The sequence below is a fragment of the Melospiza georgiana genome, chromosome 11, assembly GCF_028018845.1.
Source record: "Melospiza georgiana isolate bMelGeo1 chromosome 11, bMelGeo1.pri, whole genome shotgun sequence".
NCBI classification, from domain to species: Eukaryota; Metazoa; Chordata; class Aves; order Passeriformes; family Passerellidae; genus Melospiza; species Melospiza georgiana.
Genome location: NC_080440.1, coordinates 17,873,973 through 17,894,329, shown reverse-complemented (window position 1 = coordinate 17,894,329; position 20,357 = coordinate 17,873,973). Strand labels below are relative to the sequence as shown.

Below are 20,357 nucleotides of genomic sequence, written 5' to 3'. Positions count from 1 at the left end.
AAAAAAAAGTGTCAATATGCATAATGCTCCCCCAACTGGGTAAACTCAATTAGAATAAAAACAACTTGTTAGAATCATCATTCTAAGGTGCTTTTAAATACCTTTAAGATAATTGTTATCATACTGGAGCCAGAAGTTCCTGAGGAGCTGCCTATTGATCCCTTTCACTGACAAGTTACTGGTTAGATAAAATCTCATGCCCACTGTTGGTGCTTTTTTGTTGGTATTTTCACAGAGAATGCTGAACACTTTTAAAAAAATTATTTGGTTGACAGGAGGCTGCTCTGTGCCTTGGGAATGCCAATGGATCCCTGATGGTGCCACCTTACACACAGGGGTGACAGGGACACAAGGAGGGAAGGGTCTCCCCAAGCACAGCCTTGCACTCAGTGCCTTCTTTAATGCAAGCTGAAAGCAAAGTGCTCCAGCTGATAACCAAAAAATAGAAACCAAACAGTTAAGGCCTGTCTGATTAATTGCTCTACTTAGCTAATTTGATAAGCCCTCCATCAGTTTTCCATGCCTCCTTCATTGGCTTGATCTACTCTGCAAATTAATCTAATTATGAACACCTGCAATCCAAAGCCCATCTCTGCAGAAGTTCAAAAGCTCCTATTTATACTCAGTATTTCTCTAAAGGTCAGTTCTGAGCCCCATCCTGCCACAAGAAGCCAAGGAAAGGGCACAGCAGGGGGAATGTGCAGTAGAAGAACCACTCTGCCTCAGCAATGCTTTATTCCCTCTGCATTCAGCAATATAAACTGCATTTTACACGAAAAATCTGATAACAATTTACAGCAGACAAAAGATGACAAAGTCATCACAGTGCCCACATTGATCAGATCAGCTTCACACCAGGAGGGGAATGACAATGCCAGCTCCAATTCAGGGTGCCATGGGATCCCCAAAGAAACCAGGGACTGCACAAGGAAAGTGCCAACTTGAGCTGATAAAACTATTTTGAAAAATTCAGCATCACCTAGAGTGAATACATGTCAGATAATAAAAGATTAACTGTGTGTTTATGGTATAGATGTGTGGCTTTCCCTTGATTCCCTGAAAAGCCAGTTCTATTTGCACCAGTTCTTCACACAGGACAGAACTCTGCCAATAGAATCCAATCACAAAACTTGGGCTGCGGTATTTCCAAAAGCATGGACTGGTAACTGATTTAAAACCAATTGTATTGATAGTTTTAATTGATGTCTCTGATTGCTACTTTATCCTCATTCATTATTGTGAATATAAATTAGAAACAAAAGGAAGCCCCAAGCAGTTTGATCTGGCTATAAAGATTTCTTGCCACTGGATTTGCAATTCCTTTTCAAAAATTATTTTGTGGGCAGAATTTTTAATACTCTGTTTTAATCATCATTTTCTCCCTCTCAACATTATTACAGAAAGATTGAACATCATAAAATGTTTTTTTTTTATCAAAATCAGAAAAAGTTATAGTTCAATTCACGTGGGGGTTTGTGCTAGCCTTGATAAAATGTATTTTTAAAAGACAAACAATAACACTGTTAGACTTGCCTGACTCAAAAGCAATTTGCATTAGTAAAATTTAACTGTAAGCCCTTGAGATGCCAATGGTTTATTGTATTTGTTGTAAAAAATATTTTAGCCAAGCAATGCCAAACTTGGGGCCTTCTGCAGTAACTGTGGCAAGGAAAATGAGGAAATTGTGCTTCAGAGAACATCTGCAGGGCTTGCAGGGGACCCCAAAATGAAGGACACTCCTAACCTACCTCAAAATACTGGTCCAATATTTTAAACATGAGAGTATGAGGAAGTTATTGATGGAGCCATTAACTGTCTCTCTGGGGCGCCCAGATTAATTAAATTCAGAGTCAGTTCTGGATCCTCAGAGCCTTTCCAAACCTCCAGCAAGCACCTGCAGAACTGCTCCAAAGATCACCATGGACAGCACAATGTGGGAGAAAAGTCATGAATTACATGGAAAAGCTGCTAGAATGTCAGAAAAATGTAGAAAACTACACCAAAAAGAAAAAAAAAATGTTGGCATTAAAAGCCCTGACAGATGTTAAGCTTTTGTTCTTGCATCATCTCCCTTTGCAGAGCTCTGAGTAATTAAATGTGATGAGTTGCAATGTATTTGCAAGGGTTAGGCCACAGTGTGCACCAGCCAGCCTGCCTCTAAGTTTGTTATCAAAGACTCAAGAATTCATCAAGGCTATTAGAATGTCTACATTAGAACATAAATTGTACTAAATTTCTGTACTAAATTAAGGAAGAAGAGGCTGAGAAACTGAACGCCAAGACCACAAGAACTAGATAACAGAGGACTGTGAAACACCTGGACTGTAACCAATCATTACTCTGAGAAATACAGGCAGAAGATGAGTAAAAAAGACAAAAGCAGTAATCAGAAAGTGTGTACTTAGTACTTAGTATCTATAAATATGTGCACAATGTAAACAATAAACAACTTCTACTTAATCACATTAGCCAGCTATTCAAAACCCCTCAATTTCCCACACTAGTGATGTGAAACTGAGCAAGGGCTTGTCCCTGCCATGACTCCAAAGCTGCCCAGAGCCCCTCACCAGGGGAAAGGATTCCTCTGGGAGCTGAGGATGGCTCCTGACACCCCAATGGATGTCCCAGGATGCCACAGCACATTGATGGCTCCCAGAAACACCAGGAATCTCAGCTGAACGTGGCCACTGATTACCCCAACATCTCCACGAGGCAGATCCCAATGGAGGACTCAGCTGAGGTGAACTGGGGAAGAGGATTAAAAATCCTAAAAATCCGTGTCCCTTAAAGCCTTGGCCACTCCTCTGCCATCCCCAATCCCGTCAGCAAGGGAAAGCTGTTTATTAACTTCTGCTCTCCGAGGTGGAGGTCACCAAGCAGCTCAAACATCCTGAGGCATGTGTAAGGGAGAACTTAGGAAATAAAAAAAAAAATTAAATGGAGAAAAAAAGAGAAGAAAAGAACACTGGAGCCTCATGAAGATCACTTATTTCCAGTTAAAACCATGAGGGAAAATAATCAATTCAAAAATACGTATCAGTAAACCCAGAAACACAGCAGAAGGTGTTTGCTACTTAACCCCTCAAAAAAAGACCAAAAAAAAGAAAGCAGAACACAGTAGGAAACCTTTTGATAAATGTGAGGCCTAATCCCAAAAGCTGGTTTATTTTCATATCATTATAAAAGGTGCAGTTTGCTAATATTTGGAGGAGAAGGGAAGGAGAAGGAACATGTGCTGCTGAGGAGCAGCACAGGGGCTTCTTTTGCCTATACAAAATGAGTTTATGAAATATATTTAACGGAGTTATTTTAAGAAGTGCCAAAAAGTTGGCAGCCACAGAGAATTCCTTAGCATAGCTAAAGAGCCTGGGGGTTTGGAACCAGGACAAAATGGGATTCGCTGGACCCAGGCTGGGCCTGTTGTGTTGCTGTTTGCAGATCTCCTCATGGAGAGGAAATCTGCAGGAATTCTGATTCCTGGCAGGAATTCTGATGTCACTGATTGCTTGAAACTACAAAACTGGCCCCATCCTGCCTTATCTGCAATTTTGACCATGACCACTGGAACTTTGAGGCCGTTATCAGATCCTTCTCAGGTTCTTAAAACTCATTTTGCACCGGATGTTGTAGAGAACTGGAGATTTGTCACTAATTCAGCAAAAAACAAAGACTAAACTCATTCCCATGTGTTTATGATGATTTCAAATGATTGGTTGCTAAAATAACATGATACCCCTTTGATATAATAATCCCTGGAATGGCAACATGGACAACAGGAGGAGATCAGGCTCACCATGAACATAGTGCACCAGGCGAGGAGATCTTTGTGTCACAGCATGCAAGACCTGTTAAAAACAAAGAAAAAAACCCGTTTATGTTTGGGAAATTTAAATAATAATCATTATAATGAATGCGAAATCAAAGAGAAAGGGAGTTCAATCATTGAAAAGCAGCTCCATTTAAATCCAAATGCATTTATTGCACAGTTAATAAAATTAGGCTCATCTCTCTTGTGTTATTCCATAACAGAAAATTTAAAAGTGACTCTTAAAAAAATCAAGTATAACACACCTTAAAAAAAATAAAGTATTACACACCTTCCAATAGAATTGAAACATTTAGTATTGCTTAATTCCAGAAAATTCTAACTAACAATGCACACAAAAGCCATCATGCTTGTTAGCACTTACAATTATTTTGTAGTAGCATTCAGGTCTACAAGCATTCAACAAAACTGATAACCTCAATTTTTCTCAGAATCAAATATCTTGAGGGGAAAATGTTTACTGAATAAATACAAGCATGAATCAGGGCACATGAAAGTTTTCCTCCCTTCCTGTTGGAGATGAAAACAAACATCTCTTCCAAGAATTACATCAGGACAAACTCGCAGGTGTCACAAATCTAATGCCAGGACGAAATTTTCAACAAAGATTCTATTTCAAGCCCTTCTGGGGGTGATTTCACGTCAGCAGAGACAGAATCCTGTGTGCAGCACATTTGTCGAGACACAACTTGCCAAGCAATGAGTTCAGCAGAGCCCCTCGCGCTGCCTGGGGAATGTCTCCCTCCCAAACCAGCAGATTGATGCAGGAACACAGCAGTGCCAGCCCTACAGAGCTCCAGGACACAGGGATTCAACAGCAGTTTCTCTCCCAACCCCTCAAAGCACTTCAGAGCATCAGAGGGATGCACAAACAGAGTGGACCTCGTGTTATTAAGAGCCAGAAAGGAATTCCCAGTCTCTGGGTTCTGCTGCGCAAATGCTCGGCCAGAAATTAAAAGGACAACACGACTTATCTGGGAGCCAAAGCTGACTTAGGGAGGTGATACATCATGAATTAAATTGAAATCTGGCCAGAACAAAACCAAACCAAGCCTAACCCACTTGATTGAAGTGCCGTGTAAGCACTACAAGCGATAAAAATACCTCTCTGCCATCCCAAGCTGACAGAAGTGCTTGCAGGAGTTCCAAGCCAAACATCTTGTTCCACCACCTGGGCTACCAACATCTCTTTAGCACATTTATCCCAGAGATTCCCCATTGTGGGAACACATGAAAACAGCTAAAAACCAGAGCTCTCTCGCTCTGAATTGCACACACAACGCTGGAGCTGAGCAAACAGCAAGTCCATCTTGTCCAGGAGCTGAGAATGCAATCCCTCTACTGGATACCAGTCCCAAAAATCAGCAGGTGACTCCAGGAATCAAACAGCAAACAAGGAGACACAGCAGGGGGAAATACCCAAATACCCAAAGGCTTTGGAGTACAGCAAGTCAGAACGTCTCTGCCAGAGGGGATGGAAACGGTACAAAGTTGATTAAATGAATGAAAAGGGGACTCCCAGCAGGATTGGATGCAGGCAGAGATGGGAACACTCGGCTCTGTCCTGGCTAAATCCAGTTCCAACACTCACCCTTGGAGGCCTAAGCTGTAAAAACTGTGCCCAGCAGCACAGATGTGTCCTTAAACCTCCTGCTCCCCTTTGCCTCAGCAGTAAAGTTGTCCCACTTCTGTGAGATTGATTTTGTGTATAAATTCAGAGGATAGCATAAAAAGTGCACAAACACTGGGGTGATAAAATAAAATAAATGTCTCATTGGTATTCTCAATATATTTCTCTGACTCTGTAAAGTCTCAACATTTTCAGCCTGGGAAGGATAACAAAACCAGAGTCCAGGAGTAATCAATGCTACTTTTAAAATGCATTTTTACTTTAATCAGGGATTACTTAAACCCCAGCCAGATCAATATTTATTTATTCTTTCATCTGGCTTTCCCGGAGTTTTAGAAAATTATAGTTGTCAAAGGTACTGCCTATTGCTGTAAAATTCCCTGTGAAGGAGTTTGATGTAAGAAAGCCAGTCACTCATGAAAAAAAATTAAAGTCACACAAAATTTATAGTTAAATAAAAACCTTTGTGCTTCATTCATTTCCCTAAATAGCTTAAACCCTTGCTGGAGCAGAAATTCAGTGTGCCTGCAAATCTGTCATTTGCTGCAGCTGCCTAAAAATATGAATAACCATAAAGAAATGGATAATCAAAGAATTTGCTAGAAAGAAAAGAATCTTAGTGATTTTTAAGACTGGTTTTGATGAGGGAAAGGTTTCACCTTCCCAAAGCGAAGATGGAATAATAACAAAAATATGTGACAAAATTATAACAAAATAGATGAGTTCCAATTTCTCCAATAGCCAGAAATCTGGAAGAGTCACATAGGTAGCAATTTTGGGTTCTTCATCAACAAACCCATTTCCTATGAAAAGGAAAATATATTCTCTTTGGGGTACAAGGGCATGGGGGAAGCTTGATTAAGCATTAAAAGAAATTTCTAAAAGGGGAAGGAAACAAAAGCATCACTTCTCTGTCTGTCAGCTCTGGGATGCTCAGCTGCTGCCAAGCATCCTGAGAACTTCTTATTTACTTTAAAAACAAATTCACAGATACTTTTCTTTATATTTGGGGCTACTGGACAAATACTTTTCTTTACAAGGTAAGGCAGAGCAGTTCCAGCCTTTCCCAGCCCAGAGCTTCAGCCCTGCCAGGTGTTTCCACACAACCAGAACCCAAAGTGACACAAGAACAGAACTACAACAGCTCCAAGCAGAATCTGATGGTGACTGTTTGCTTCATTTTTAACTGCTGATGACCAAGGTCTAGCAAATATCATCTTTGAGAACCCACATGTCATGCTGCAGTCAAACATTTAAAGTCAATTTTGTGCTGCTGAAATGGGATCATTTCCCCAGGATTCTGTGGCAATTAGGAGCAGCACTCAGTAGGGTTATTTTTAGCAAGTGCACCTCATTCACACATTTCACAGTGCTGCTCAGGGATCACTGATCTATATGCATGACTGCAGTGATAAAATCTGGCAACACTCTTTAATAACTGTTTAAACTGTTCTAGGCGTGTTTCGAGCAACGTACAATTATTCCAACACCTAAAAAGAGCTTTTCCACTTGCAGGATTTTCCACTACTCAGTATGTGCACCCTTGCAGTTGGATAGTTAAGATTTTCCATTATTTCCTTTATTTGATTTGCACCTTTTCAGGCAGTGGACAAAGAAGGTGTCCCTGCCCATGGAAGGGGGCTGGAAATGGATGGTCTTAAAGGTCCCTTCCAACCCAAATTATTCTGCTCACAAAAGATACCTAAGATGGGATTTGCAAAGGCTGGAATGAGAGATTCTTATCCTGATTCACAAATTGATGAGGTACAGCTGGAAAACATGTGTAATTCATCAAAACAATATTTATATAAATATTGAGAATGATCACCGTAAGATCTGTATGATTTTGTTAAATTTTAGTGAGCAAAATGTATTTGGCATAACACTGAACAAAGCCAAAATTAAAACTGTAGCTTGGTTAGTTTGCTGGGTTTTTCAATTTACAACAAATTCCAGAAACATGTTCACTGCATCACCACTGAATTTCTTTATATTTTCTAAATGTCCTCAAGTGCTGCTGCTGTACAGTACCATTTCTTAAGATAAACAAAACAAATTGAATTTATTAAAATGAGCATGGATGGAGATTTTGAATCAAGCATAGCACTTTTGTTAATATAAAAGCTGGCAGACCTTTGGGTGAAGTAGGGATAAATAAAAGTCAGCTGTGTTAGGACATCTCCAGGAGGAAAAGTGTCCTGCTGGCCCTGCTTCCATCCTGTGCAGTGCAAGAGACCTCAAAGCCCCGCTCCACCTGGCCCTGGCTTCCCAGGACAAAGTTCACTCATGTTTGAAGATGGAATGAGTGTGGAATCAGCAAAAACCCCAGCATGAGCTGGCCAGTTTCAATTCAAGCTGGTGGAGAAATGAAGTCACAAGGGTTGAATGCCAGAGACAGGACAACAGGAGAGAAACCACAGTGATCTTGGCAAATGCATCACAAACGATGCATGGAAGGAGGACAAATCACTGCTTTTAAATTAAATGGTCACTTTGAGGGCTTTGTCTTCCCCTAAACCCCCCTGCAATAGTGGCACACACCTCTGCCACACCTTCAAATGCTCCCATCTTTCACAAGGGCAGCATTATTCCGAGTTCAGCTCCCAGTGTGAAATGCATCCCATTCTCCCTATAGTTCCCCAGGATCTCAGAATCTGTAGTTACAGCACAACAAAACAAACCTGACAGCCACCGTGGCAGCTCTTCTTGTCAGGCAGAAAGGCACAAAGCCTCTCAGGGGCTGTGCCACATCCTCTGTCAGCTCTCATCAGGTGGAGAGCTGAAAATCAGCAAGGGATGGCTTCCTTTGTTCTACCAAAAGATGTTCTTTTGAAGTGTTCTTCTGACCCTCAGTCAGGTCCTCACTGGAAATGGGAGGTGGAAACGTTTCCCCACAGCACTCAGATTTTGGAACATGCAAACCTTTTATCAAACTTACTGACATTAAAGTAAAAGTGGCATCCCAGGCACCTTGAGTCACTCTTGGAGCTAGAAAAGGGTTGTAGGCACCAAACAGACGACACAGCTTTTCTGCTTGGTGATGGAAGTTCTGGATGGTTATTTCAAACCATCCCATGTGTTCTGTTTGCACACTGAGGTGAGCGATGCCCTCCCTCCACCAATGGCCTGGGCTGGTGGGAACGAGGGACCAGCAGAGCTGCAGATAAAAATGTTCTGTGCCATGTCCCAGCAGTGCCTCTGTCACACAGCAGTCCTGACTGACACACCCCAGTGTGCTGGGGACTTTCTCTGGGGAGCTTTGGGCAATGAAAGTGTTACTCTGATGGTGGAAAGGGCAAAAAAAATTTAGGATTGGGTTTTGGCTTGGGGTTTTCTGTTGGGTGGGGTTTCCCCTCTTTTTGTAATTCTTTACCTTGTTTTTATTTTAGAGGTGCAGAGTTTGGATGATAAAAAAAGGTATTCACCACTTAAGAAACTTCAATGACTTCAGTCCCCAAGTATTTCATACAATGACTATTGTGTATGTTAATTGAACATAAAATACATTAACAAGCAACTCTACCAAAATCACATAATAAATCCAGACAAATTTGGTTCAAATTTCTTTAGGTACAGTGTGATTTAGATGTTGATCTGCACTGTCTTTGGTGTGGTTAATGGCTTAAGATGTGCTGGTGCATCTATTTTATCCTAAGGTAACTATTATAGATTTAAAACAGTAAAAAAATAAACACCATGTAAGGGTCTATCAGGCAATAAACATTTTGTTCCCTAGAGGTATTCAGCTTCAAAATAAATAATGAAACAGGGATTTAAGATTTTAAGTGCTGGAATCAAAGCTATTTCAAAGGACTCTGGGTGATGTCCAGCCTTCGTTTGCCTGCACACCGCTCAAATCCCAGGAGATTGGACTTTTGTTCTTCTGAAATTGTTTTGGTTATAAGAAAATGCAGTGGCTCAAAAGGCACAGTAATAGCTTTCCCTCAGTCATATTAGACAAAAATTTTCTAAATATTCTCTTTATTTCTAACAAATGGGGCTGGATTTGTAGCAGAACTTGACTATCAAAGACCGTGATACAATTATGAGCCAGCTTATCTGCAAACTCCTTCATGGTTTGTTTTTACCAGCTCTTCAGAAACTGCAGTTATTGCCAATTCCTTTAATAATTTGGCTTTCTGATTCTAGGAGATTATCTGGGCCAGAAGAATCCTCAGATAATAAGTCTGTGATGTTACAGAGCTTTACAGCTGTATTCAATATATGTGAATCTTTTCTCCCAGAGATCAGCTCCGGGATCCAATAACACTTTTGGACAGTTTAAGGCTGTGCAATAAACACCCCATAAAAACTGATTCAAAACCAAATCATCTTATAAAATCTGAGAAAACATAAATCATGCTTGAAAAAACAGGGGGGTTATTTGGGAAAACCACATCTTTTCCTAGATCTGAGAGCAGGAGCCAAGAGCTGACACCATGCTGCCTTTCCGGCATTCCCAGCAGTGATCCCTCACTGCTGTCCCTGCAGAGCCCCTGGAAATGGGATTTGTGTGCCTGCTTTAGGAACAGCAGAGCCTCCAAGGCAGGGGCTCCTCCTGGGGGATGAGCAAACCCACAAGGCAAAGAACTTCATTTAGCCCAAAATACAAGTTGCTCACTTGCACCAGTGAATGACAGGTTTAGTGAGCAGAGGCACCAACAGGTATCTGCTTTTAGGCAGCATTTTGGAATGAAACTGGCTCTGGGAAGGAGGAGTCCATCATTCTCCCTCAGTGGCCTTAAACTCAGCAGCCAGGAACAGTTCCATTATCCCAGCCCTGTGCAGAAGCTGTTTCAACTCATTTATAACCCTTCAACATCTTCCCAAAGAGCAGAACAATCCCGCCAGAGCCCAAACACTCTTTCCACTGTAGCCATTATGAAATAGAAAATATTTCTGCCACCACTTGCCACTGGTACTGCTGAGCTTTAATTCCTCAACTTTCTAATGAACATGGCCCCATTCTCTCCCTAATATATGCAAATGCACTACAAGACTTTTCAAAGCACCGAACAAAACTTGATATCAATTTCTAATTAGAAATCTCTGCAGCAGCTCTGGAAATCTCAGCCTCCTCTCTGTGATTTTGTTTTAAAAAAAAAAATCCACATAAGTGGTCATAGAAATGTGTATTGTATGAATGTATTTTTTTTAATTTATTCATGAAGAAATATTTTTAAAGGCTGCTCGGTGACAGAGGATTTAACACAGTGTTATGCAATAACTGGTTCAACAGCTTCCCCCACCATGTACTTTTCTCTGCATGTAAATTTTTTTGAAGTTATTTCTAAGGCAATAACTCAATATCAAAAGTTTAATTTCAGAGTGTGACAGATGACAAATATCTTCTCTCTATTTAAGTGCTCCCCCCACAGCACTATTCTAGTCTGTGCAGAATATAAATGACCCACTGAAGGCAAAATAAAAAAAAAAAAAAAGCCAAAAGCATTTCTCAAGGTTTTTCATTAAAATCTACATTTAAGAGAGAATTAATGAGGGAGAAAGAAGCTACCCTCCCTGAATGATGCTGATCAAAGTACATTTCTTCAGATTTGCTGAGCAATACATCACTCATGTCCCCTCCCAAGGAAAAAACAAATTGTGTATTGAAAATTTGGGTTAGCTACAGTTCACTGTAAATACATTTATGACACTGCAACAAAGGAATGCTGCTGTGTGCACAGGAAGGAAAATTCCTGCAGCATTCTTCTTGTGAAAAGGACTGCACTGACTTTAACACCACAGTTCAGTGTGAGCTTAGGTGCTGAACTTGGCCACATCTCAAAAGCTTGCAGAGAAAGATGAATCAGCCTTAAATTAAGCCCAGAGTGTGCAGTGAGGCTGTGAACCTTCTCAGAAATGCAGAGAGAGAGAGGTTTCAGCTCACACAGCCATCCACTGTGCCAGCAGGGACTTGGGCTTCTGCTGCTGCTTTTCCACGTGTTAAACAACAACAGGAATTTTCCTTTCTGTGCCTCTTTCTGCTCCTTCACTCTCAGGTGATGCACACAGGAAAATAACTTCATTCAAGAGGAAATCTCCCTGAGGCACCAGAGACAGATGTGTGTTTGCTCTGAGCCAAGCCCAGCAAGAAAAGGGCTCTGGGTGTGCTCCCATCTCGTTTTGCTGGGCAGCAGAGTGTGCATCCTGCATTGGAAAGGGCACATCCACGGGCAAGGCCTGCCCAGGGCTGACCTGCAGCTCAGCTAAACATCTCTCACAGGAAAAGAGCCATAAAAACACAGATTGCAGCAGTTTGCCAGTTCCCCACCATGAGCACCTCGCTGGGAATTCAGAGAATGAGCAGCATTCCCAGCATTTCCCACAAAGCTTTAACACTTCTGCTTTTCATTTTATCCATATCCCTTCCTTCAGGGGTGGGTACAAGTGCATCCAAACATCCTGGATCTGACAGAGGGTTTAACACCTCCCTGGTCACACAGCTGTGGTTAAACTGCTTTTCTGACAAAGCTTTATCTGCAAATTCATTCATTTTCCCTATTGAGGTCTTCCAAAGCACCAGCAAAGTACAGTGATAGCACTACCAGGCAAGGTGACTTATGCAAAGATGCTTTCCAACATTTTCCCAAACTAACTTCAAGGTAGTTGTCATGGCTGGTTTGCCCATCACTTCTAGTAAGCACACACATTAATTACTCATTACAAATTGTTATCAATTACACACGTTACAACCTGAACTATTGCAAGGTACCTTGCCAGTTAAAAAAAAAAAAAGGTCAATTTAAATTTTCTCTGATTAAATAACATACTGAAATTATTTCCATGGCACATCCAGAAGTGGTTCAAGGTGAATTCTTTTGATCCAAAAGCAATTAGGACATTTTTTCAAATTCAATAAATTCAAATATAATGAGATGCCAGTGAAAAAACTTCCAGGGGATTGACAGGTGACTCCATTCCTAAACTATTACTCTGACCTCCAGTGGATGGGCCTATGAAAAAAGGCTTATAAAGGCCGTTTGGAAAAAATATTGGTTTGTTACTGGGATTTTGAGTTGTGTCAAACTATCTCCTGCAAGATGGTCCTAAAAGAATTCCCTGGAGCACAGCAGGGAATTTACAGAGCAGGTGATCAGAACCTGTCCAAAGGCAGAGCAGGGCTCTTTCAGCACAGTGTGAAGGAGAAGTATTTTGAACTAAATATTTTAAACCATTCCTTAGCTCCTGAGCCTTCTCCTGCACAGCTTTCCCCCACCCCATTGTCACAAAAGGCAGCACTGACAGCTCTGCAGGCTCCAGCAGGAGCCACCCACACACAGCTCCAGAAAAGCTCTGCCTGGCTGAGCCGGGCTCTCCTGGCCAGGCCCAGGCCCAGGCCCAAGTGACATCTCTGGTGGCACTGCCCCTGTCTCTTTGTGATCAGGATGACCCCAAGATGTGCCAGAGAGTTTCTTTTCTCAGCTCGGCAGCTGAAGAAGGAGTAAGGATTCTTCTGGTTTGGTTTTCAAGGTTGTCTAATTTCTGTTATCTATAACGTTCTTTTTTTGACCTGCTGAGGTCTGTTCAGGTCAGGCTGTGGAACAGTGACCACCCTCAGGGCGGTGTTGTTTTTTTATACTAAAAACGACGTGTAAACTATCTACAATAACTTCCCAATACCTATCACTTATGTTAGACTGTGTTTCTTCTCTAAACTAATCTAAAAGTGCCACTATCACCTAGAAGATGGAGGCCAGGAAGAAGGAGACAGAAGCACAAGGCACACCCAGATTCTTCCACTTGGGCCTCCAAGTTCCTGTTCTAAAAACTCTAAAATTCTACTTTTCACCTTGTGACAAACTAACTATCATTCTACTTAAAACTTCGTGGCTTCTAATTCTTCATATAAGGTTGGTCATTTTTTCTATGGGTCAAAATCAAAGGCACAGGGGTCAGGACAGTCAGAGAGATGTCTTGGGTTCTGTCACCCCTGGAGCTGCCCCTGAGCCCAGGATGCAGGAGCAGGGTGGCTCCAGCTCCTTCCATCCCACTCCAGCTCCTCCCTGGCTGCCCCCAAAACACATCCTGCTCTCTGGAGGTGTTCCCAACGTGTCCCAGCAGCCAAAAGTAGGACAACTGTGCTGCTTCCCCTCTGCTAGGGGTTTGCTAGATGTAAAAAAATGTGTATTTTATGATTGGCTTTTCACAAATATTAAAATGATTATATGTGTTGTGTTAGAAAGTAATTCTGTATTAATTTTCTTAAGTAGCGTGTTAAAAATAGATTTAGGTTATAATATAAGGTTAAAATAGAAACAATGCTATGAAAGATACTTTTTTTAAAGAGAGGACTTGCAGTGAGATAGCAGCCACACGACACCTAAATCTTTCAGAGAAAGAGAATTTATTGCTCCATCATCAGAAGAAATGAACTTCTTCCTGCCTTGCTCATCCCTGAAGACACTGGTTAGGATTAAGAGGAAGAAGCTGGCACTGCCCAGACAGAATCCTGTGTTTGAATGGAATTTGTGCATCATGTATGAGGTGTATGAACATGCAACAGGTTATTGTTTTTAAGGATTAATCCTCTGTTAACGTGTGTCCTTTTTGGGCTTATTTTGCCCAGAAAAATGTACCTGGACTGTCCATAACTCTTTGTTTCTATTGTCTCATATTGTCCTAAATCCTAATTGTCTAAATTTTTATTACTCTAATTATATTGCTATTTTTATAACCATTTTATAACTATTAAGCTTTTAAAATTTTAAAACCAAATGATTGGTGTTTTTCACACTATACTGAAAAAGAGAGGAAGATGGAAAAAAACAACTTTATTCCTTAATGTAGTAGCGCAAAAGATACACTATCTTAGATTTTCCCAAAAATCACCTTATCTCAAGATACCCAACAGGCACCACTATTTTCACAGACATTAGGATATATTTCAGCTTAAATTTCCTCTGACAAGGGGGTTTTACATCTGTAAAATGTCTCAGTTTAAAAGAAAATTCCCTTATTATAGATTAGGGGAAAAAACCACACACACAGAAAAAAAAACAAAACCAAAATGACAAACAGAAAAGCTCAGAACTGCTCAAGTTATTTAAGAGAAAACCAGAAGTACAAATTGCCATGGCAAAAATCCACAAAATTTGCAATATTTTCAATCTTAACAGACTTTCATAATCAGTCACCACTATTTTCACAACCATCAAAAGATATTTCAGCTCAAATTTCCTCTGACAAGGGTTTTTTTACCTCTGTAAAATGTCTTGGTTGTGAAAAAAAAGTTCCCTTATTATGAAATAGAGACTCTTGGTTTTACTGACTTTCTATGCAGAGGAAACAAGACTAGAATTCCTTGCTATGGATTAGAGATTTTGAGGTTTAGTGAATTCCTTTCTGTGCAGAGAAAACTCTAGGGCACACAGCAGCATAAACCATTGTTCAAGATAATTTCCAACCACATGAACAAATGCTTGAGGAAATACAGGCATAAAATGATCCTGTTTAAAATGATCCAACTCTGTAATATATTTGTCTTCTTGTTCTGATAAAGTATGCATGTTGACAAGAGAAAAATGAAAGAGAGATCCAAGGGAATAAAACCCCTGCTATCAACTACAGCAAATGTAACATGATTTCTGTTGTACCAGAGATTAGAGATATTAAATGCAAATACATGCAAAAATGCTACTCATAAAGTGATTTGGAGGCCTTGAATAACCTTTTTTGGTAAAATGTGTCATTCACAGAATAAATGCAGATATATCACATTGTGAGATGTGATATAAAGAATTGTAAAAGTGGCATATTACATTTTTGAGGGATTTTTGGCCCTCATTTGAGACCATCAACATCCACATCCTCAGAGGCTTCAGCATTCACAGACTCTAGAAAGGCTTGCACGGGGTGCTCAGAGAAATTTAGCAGCGATGATTAAATGATGAAAATGCTTTAGGATTACTGCAAATTCCTCTTGATGGCAAATATTTAACTTGACACAACAAGCACCCACATACCAAATTAAAGAAGCTGCAAACCAAGATAAAACTTCATTATTAGTCTTCACAACATGGAGAAATGAGACAACAAATACAAGCTGGCAAAGCATCAGAACTATTTTTCAGCAACTGCAGGCAAAGGTAGAAATGCATCAGGCTTGCAGCAAGTGAAATAAACTGGAATCAAGAGCTGCCACCAAAACTCAGCCTACACCCCTGCAGATGCTGCTTGTGTCAGTATGAGTGGGCATTACCTGTTATTTATAAGTAATGGCATCATTATTATCCCAGGTTTCCCCACATGGATCCCCCCAGACAACAATTTCCCCACTGCTGTCACCGTTCCTGCAGTTAACGAGCCCTGGGAAATGCCCCACTCCCTCCCAGGTACCTCTAATCCCTGCAATGTGCAGCACAAGCAAGGTTTGGTTTTGATTTACTGCCTGAACTGAAGACGACTCCTCAGACACCTGCAGCACTCCCAGAAAAGCCATTTCTGCAGCCTCTAACAGGGCTGCAAAGAGCCCCCAAAGAGCTGCTTTTCCAGGCAGCTGTGACACCACTGCAAGCTGCGGCTGAAAAGCAAGCACAGCCCTTCCTCCCTTCCACCAAAAGTCATTTACTCCTCTCTAACTCAGCTCTCATCTCCATCTGGGAGCTGGGAAATATCTCTGTGCATCACCCTTGGCTGGGAGCAGTCTCACAAAATAAAAGAGCAGGATGCTGTTGGTGGGTTGTGACCGTGTTCACAGGGGTCCAAGGATGAGGGAAGAGATGAGGATCTGACTCCATGTTTCAGAAGGCTTGATTTATTATTTTATGATACATATTATATTAAAACTATACTAAAAGAATAGAAGCAAGGATTTCAGCAGAAGGGTAGCCAAGAAGAGCATAGGAAAGAATGATAACAAAGGTTTGTGGCTCAGGCTCTCTGTCCGAGCCAGCTGTGATTGGCCATTAATTACAAACACCCAACATGGGCCAATCCCAGATGCACCTGTTGCATTCCACAGCAGCAGATAATCAATGTTTACATTTTGTTCCTGAGGCCTCCCAGCTTCTCAGGAAGGAAAAATCCTAAAGAAAGGATTTTTCATAAAAGATGTCTCTGACAGCAGGCTCTGCTCCCCCAACCAGGCCAGAGCAGCACTCACCAGCCATGGTCTGTCCTCAGAAAGCTCAGATGAGCATCAGGATGGAATCACAGAAAGGGTTGGGTTGGAAAGGACCTTAAAAATCACCAAGTTCCAACAAGTCCCACCCCCTGCCGTGGGCAGGGACATCTTCCACGACTTCAGGTTGCTCCAAGTCCTGTCCAGCCTGGCCTTGGGCACTGCCAGGGATCCAGGGCACCCTGTGCCAGGGCCTGCCCACCCTCACAGGGAACAATTCCTGCCCAATCTCCCATCCATCCCTGCCCTCTGGCAGTGGGAGCCATTCCCTGTGTCCTGCTCCTCCATCCCTTGTGAAAAGTCTCTCTCCATCTTCCTTGTGGGCTCCTTCAGGCATTGGAAGAGCCCAGTTGGGTCTCCTGGCAGCTTCTCTGTTTGGTCTGGGGTACAACTTTGAAAGAAAAACCGAACCACCAACAGAAAAGCACAAGACTGCTCAAGTTGTTTAAGGGAAAACCGTAAGTACAAATTGCCGTGGCAAAAAGCAACAAAATTTGTAGTATTTTCAATCTTAGCAGACTTCCATAATTACTTGTTCCCTTAGCAGTAAATCTCACTCCCAAACAGAACTTCCTATACTGTGTTAAGTGCCAAGGGCTCCAAAGAACATATTCCCCCAAATATTTCCCATGTGAATAGCACATTATATTTACTATTTGATACATTTATAGTGGCACACTAAATATACACTTATGGAATAGGCTGGATTTATTTCCAGCATATAAAAGGCCATAAAGTTTTCCATCCATAGGGGACCAAGCTAATGATAGCCCATTCAACCATTGGACTCCAAACATTTCTGTCAGACAGTTTGGTTATTTCCCACTGAGGACACATGGCCCTTGGCTCCAGATAAATCTCCAACATGAATTTAAGGTGTAAAAGGGTTAACAAGGACCCAGGTATTCTGACACAGAGACATATTTCTTCACCAGTCCTATTTCCACAGGCCAAAGGTATATATCAAATTTCCCACCAGAGTCACACACAACAGCATGCCCCACATTTCAAAGCAAGGATGCATTAACTTCATTTAAAATTCCTCCACTCCCCATTTTAGGTACTTACATGTTTAGCCTAAGAGTGGACATTTTGTCTTGCTACACTCCACTCTCACTGCTCGAGACTGAGCTTCACTCATAAATGGACAAAATGGCCAATTTTTGAATGAGCAGGGGAGGTGGTGAGTGTTTGGGGGTTTTAAGTAAGTCCATTTTCAACTGTCTCAAAATGACCATTTCAAATCAGTTACAAGCTTTACAGCAGGCTTGCTCTTCACCTTTTAATTTACTTGCTTTCATTCCCCTTAAACTAGCAAAATAAAAAGCTTTCAGGGATTTCCAGAGTGACCCATACTCACTGCTGCCAAATGGAAAATGTGGATTTTATTGTAGTATCCTATAAGCAGGATCCTGTTGCAGAGGAATACTCTGTATGAAGCAGACATTTTCCCTTGGAAGTGGAAAAAGGATTCCTCTTTTTTTTTTTTTTTTTCCTTTTTATTTTAATGAAATCTGCTTCCTTACAGTCCACACACCTAATTTGTGTGATGTAATAATAAATGTTGCCTTCTCAGAGAGCAAGTTTATAATCAAAATAAACTGTTCTGGAGCATCTGAAGATGCTTTTTATCATTCATTGCAATATGCTGTGTTTTTAGAACCTATATAAATGTAATATAACCAAACCCAGCCCCCAGGTTTTCACCCCCAGTGGAACACAAGGGACACAAAATTTCTCGCTCTAGTGGCAGCACAGCTTCCTCAACACCTGAAATTTGTGACAGGAACTGTTCACTGAGAGTGTAGAAATGAACAGTCTAGCTTTTCAGACATGGAGATTAGGGACAAGAAACCAACAGGACTCACAGAATAGTTGGAAAACCCTCCCAAGGTCATTGGATCCAGCTGTTAATGCAGCGCTGCCACGTCCACCACCAAGCCGTGTCCCCAAGTGCCACATCCACAGGGCTTGATGGAATGATGGATGATCCAGCCACAGCCCTGGGCAGCCTGTTCCAGTGCCTGGCTGCTCTTTCAGTGAAGAAATCTTCCCCAATATCCAACAGAAACCTGCCCTGGTGCAACCTGAGGCCATTCCCCTTGTTCTATCCCATGTTATCTGGGAGCAGAGACCAACCCCACCTGGCTGTGAGCTCCTGGCAGGGAGCTGTGGAACCAAACTGTCATTTATCATGGGAAGGCTTTAACACTGCACACACAAAGACAAAGCAGGGATTCTCAGAGCAGCAAACTGCTCTCCAAGCCAGTAATTTCTAATTCTACAGGACACAGATCAATACTCTTCAGCTTTACGAGCTGATTCGCTCGAGTTATTGTTCCTGCTGCACCTTTAGTGCACAGCAGAGAGGTTTAAATCAGAGCCAGGGAACAAAGGAGGGCTGATGTGCCCGTGGGGAGGTCCGGATGAGATGCAGGCTCTGCTCAGGAGTGCTCAGCACCACAATGGAGCAATCAGACACACACAGCCCTGCCAGCAGCATCGCTGCCACAGCATCAGCAGGTGACTCACCTGGCCACCCACTGCTGCACAAGGGAGTTTGGTAGGCAGTGAAGAAGACAAAGGAAAGAGGAGAGCACCTGAAATCTCAGAATTCCTTAAGGAATGCCAACATTTGCATGGATCACTGCCCTGCACACACAGGAACGCACAAAGCCTGGGTGGTTTGCACACAGCCCAAAGACAAAGGAGCAGCACGAGCTCCTGGGAAAAGCTGCTGAACAGGGAAAGGGAAATGGCAAAATTAAACATTATCTTAGATAATCTGGGATGAATATTGTTAAAATCTTCTTTCAGCTTTACAGTCACTTGCTTTTTTTTTTTTTTATTTCAATGGCAGCTTGCAAATCTCACAGAAGTGCAATAAAAATCATAGTGCTTCATGAACATAAACTATTAAAAAAGCTACCATTTATTACTTCATTGAAACAAGAAATGGAAACTCTAATGTATCCCATCTGTCTCAATGGTAATGAGCCCATGCAAAACTCATTGCAGGGTCAGAATCCAATATTTCCCTTTGGATCATTCAGTGCAAACAAAGTTCATGTCAGCTCTGGTTCCAACAGCAGAAAGAGGCAAAATGAGCTGCAGCTCCCAAGATTTTGTTATGCTGATCAGATATTTCTCAGGGTTTGAAGGCTCTTTGGTGCACAATCTGATTTCACACACTCAGAATTTGCACTGGACCTTGTTTGCAGCTCTTGTTTCTCAGAATCTGCTCCACCTGCCTGGAGAGTTTCTCCTGAGGCACACGGGCTCCACTCACTCTGCAGTGGGAACATTGGGGCACTCAAGACTGGGATTGACTTCAAAATTCAAAGCACATAGCTTTTGCAGAGCATTTTATGTCTTTATAAAGCTTTTTTAAACCTGAATGTACATTTAAACACGTAGTTTACTAACACTAGTTGGAAGCTTTTTTGAAATAAAAATAGCAATTTTTGAGTTGTGAAGATTTGATGGCCAAAGCTGAATGATCAGGGCACAGTAACTACCTGTGTGTTTATCTTAATACAACTGACAGAGATCCAAGCAGCTCCATTCAAACAAAACAAAAAGCAAAAAAAAAGGAAGAAATAAAACCAAGTAGACAATGTTCAACATCTTCCTTTAAAAAAATAACAAACAACGAAAGGCAGAAAAAGCTTCACGTATTTTCCTGCAGTACTTGACTCCAAACTGATTTTGAAGCTCAGCTCCAACAGGCAGGTTTACAGAGCCTGAAAGCAAACTGAGTATTATTTGTTTTCCTTTGC

General features: G+C 41.5%; 1 protein-coding gene across 4 annotated transcripts in view; it reads right to left on the bottom strand.

The window, feature by feature from the left end:
• The window catches only part of ATP2B2 (ATPase plasma membrane Ca2+ transporting 2), a 407,196-nt gene that overhangs the window by 302,111 nt on the left and 84,728 nt on the right, over nt 1-20,357 (bottom strand). For all 4 annotated transcript variants that reach the window (XM_058031893.1, XM_058031891.1, XM_058031890.1 and 1 more), the window contains exon 2: nt 3,794-3,845. The gene's annotated coding sequence lies outside the window, so the exon portion shown is untranslated. The remainder of the gene's footprint in view (nt 1-3,793; nt 3,846-20,357) is intronic.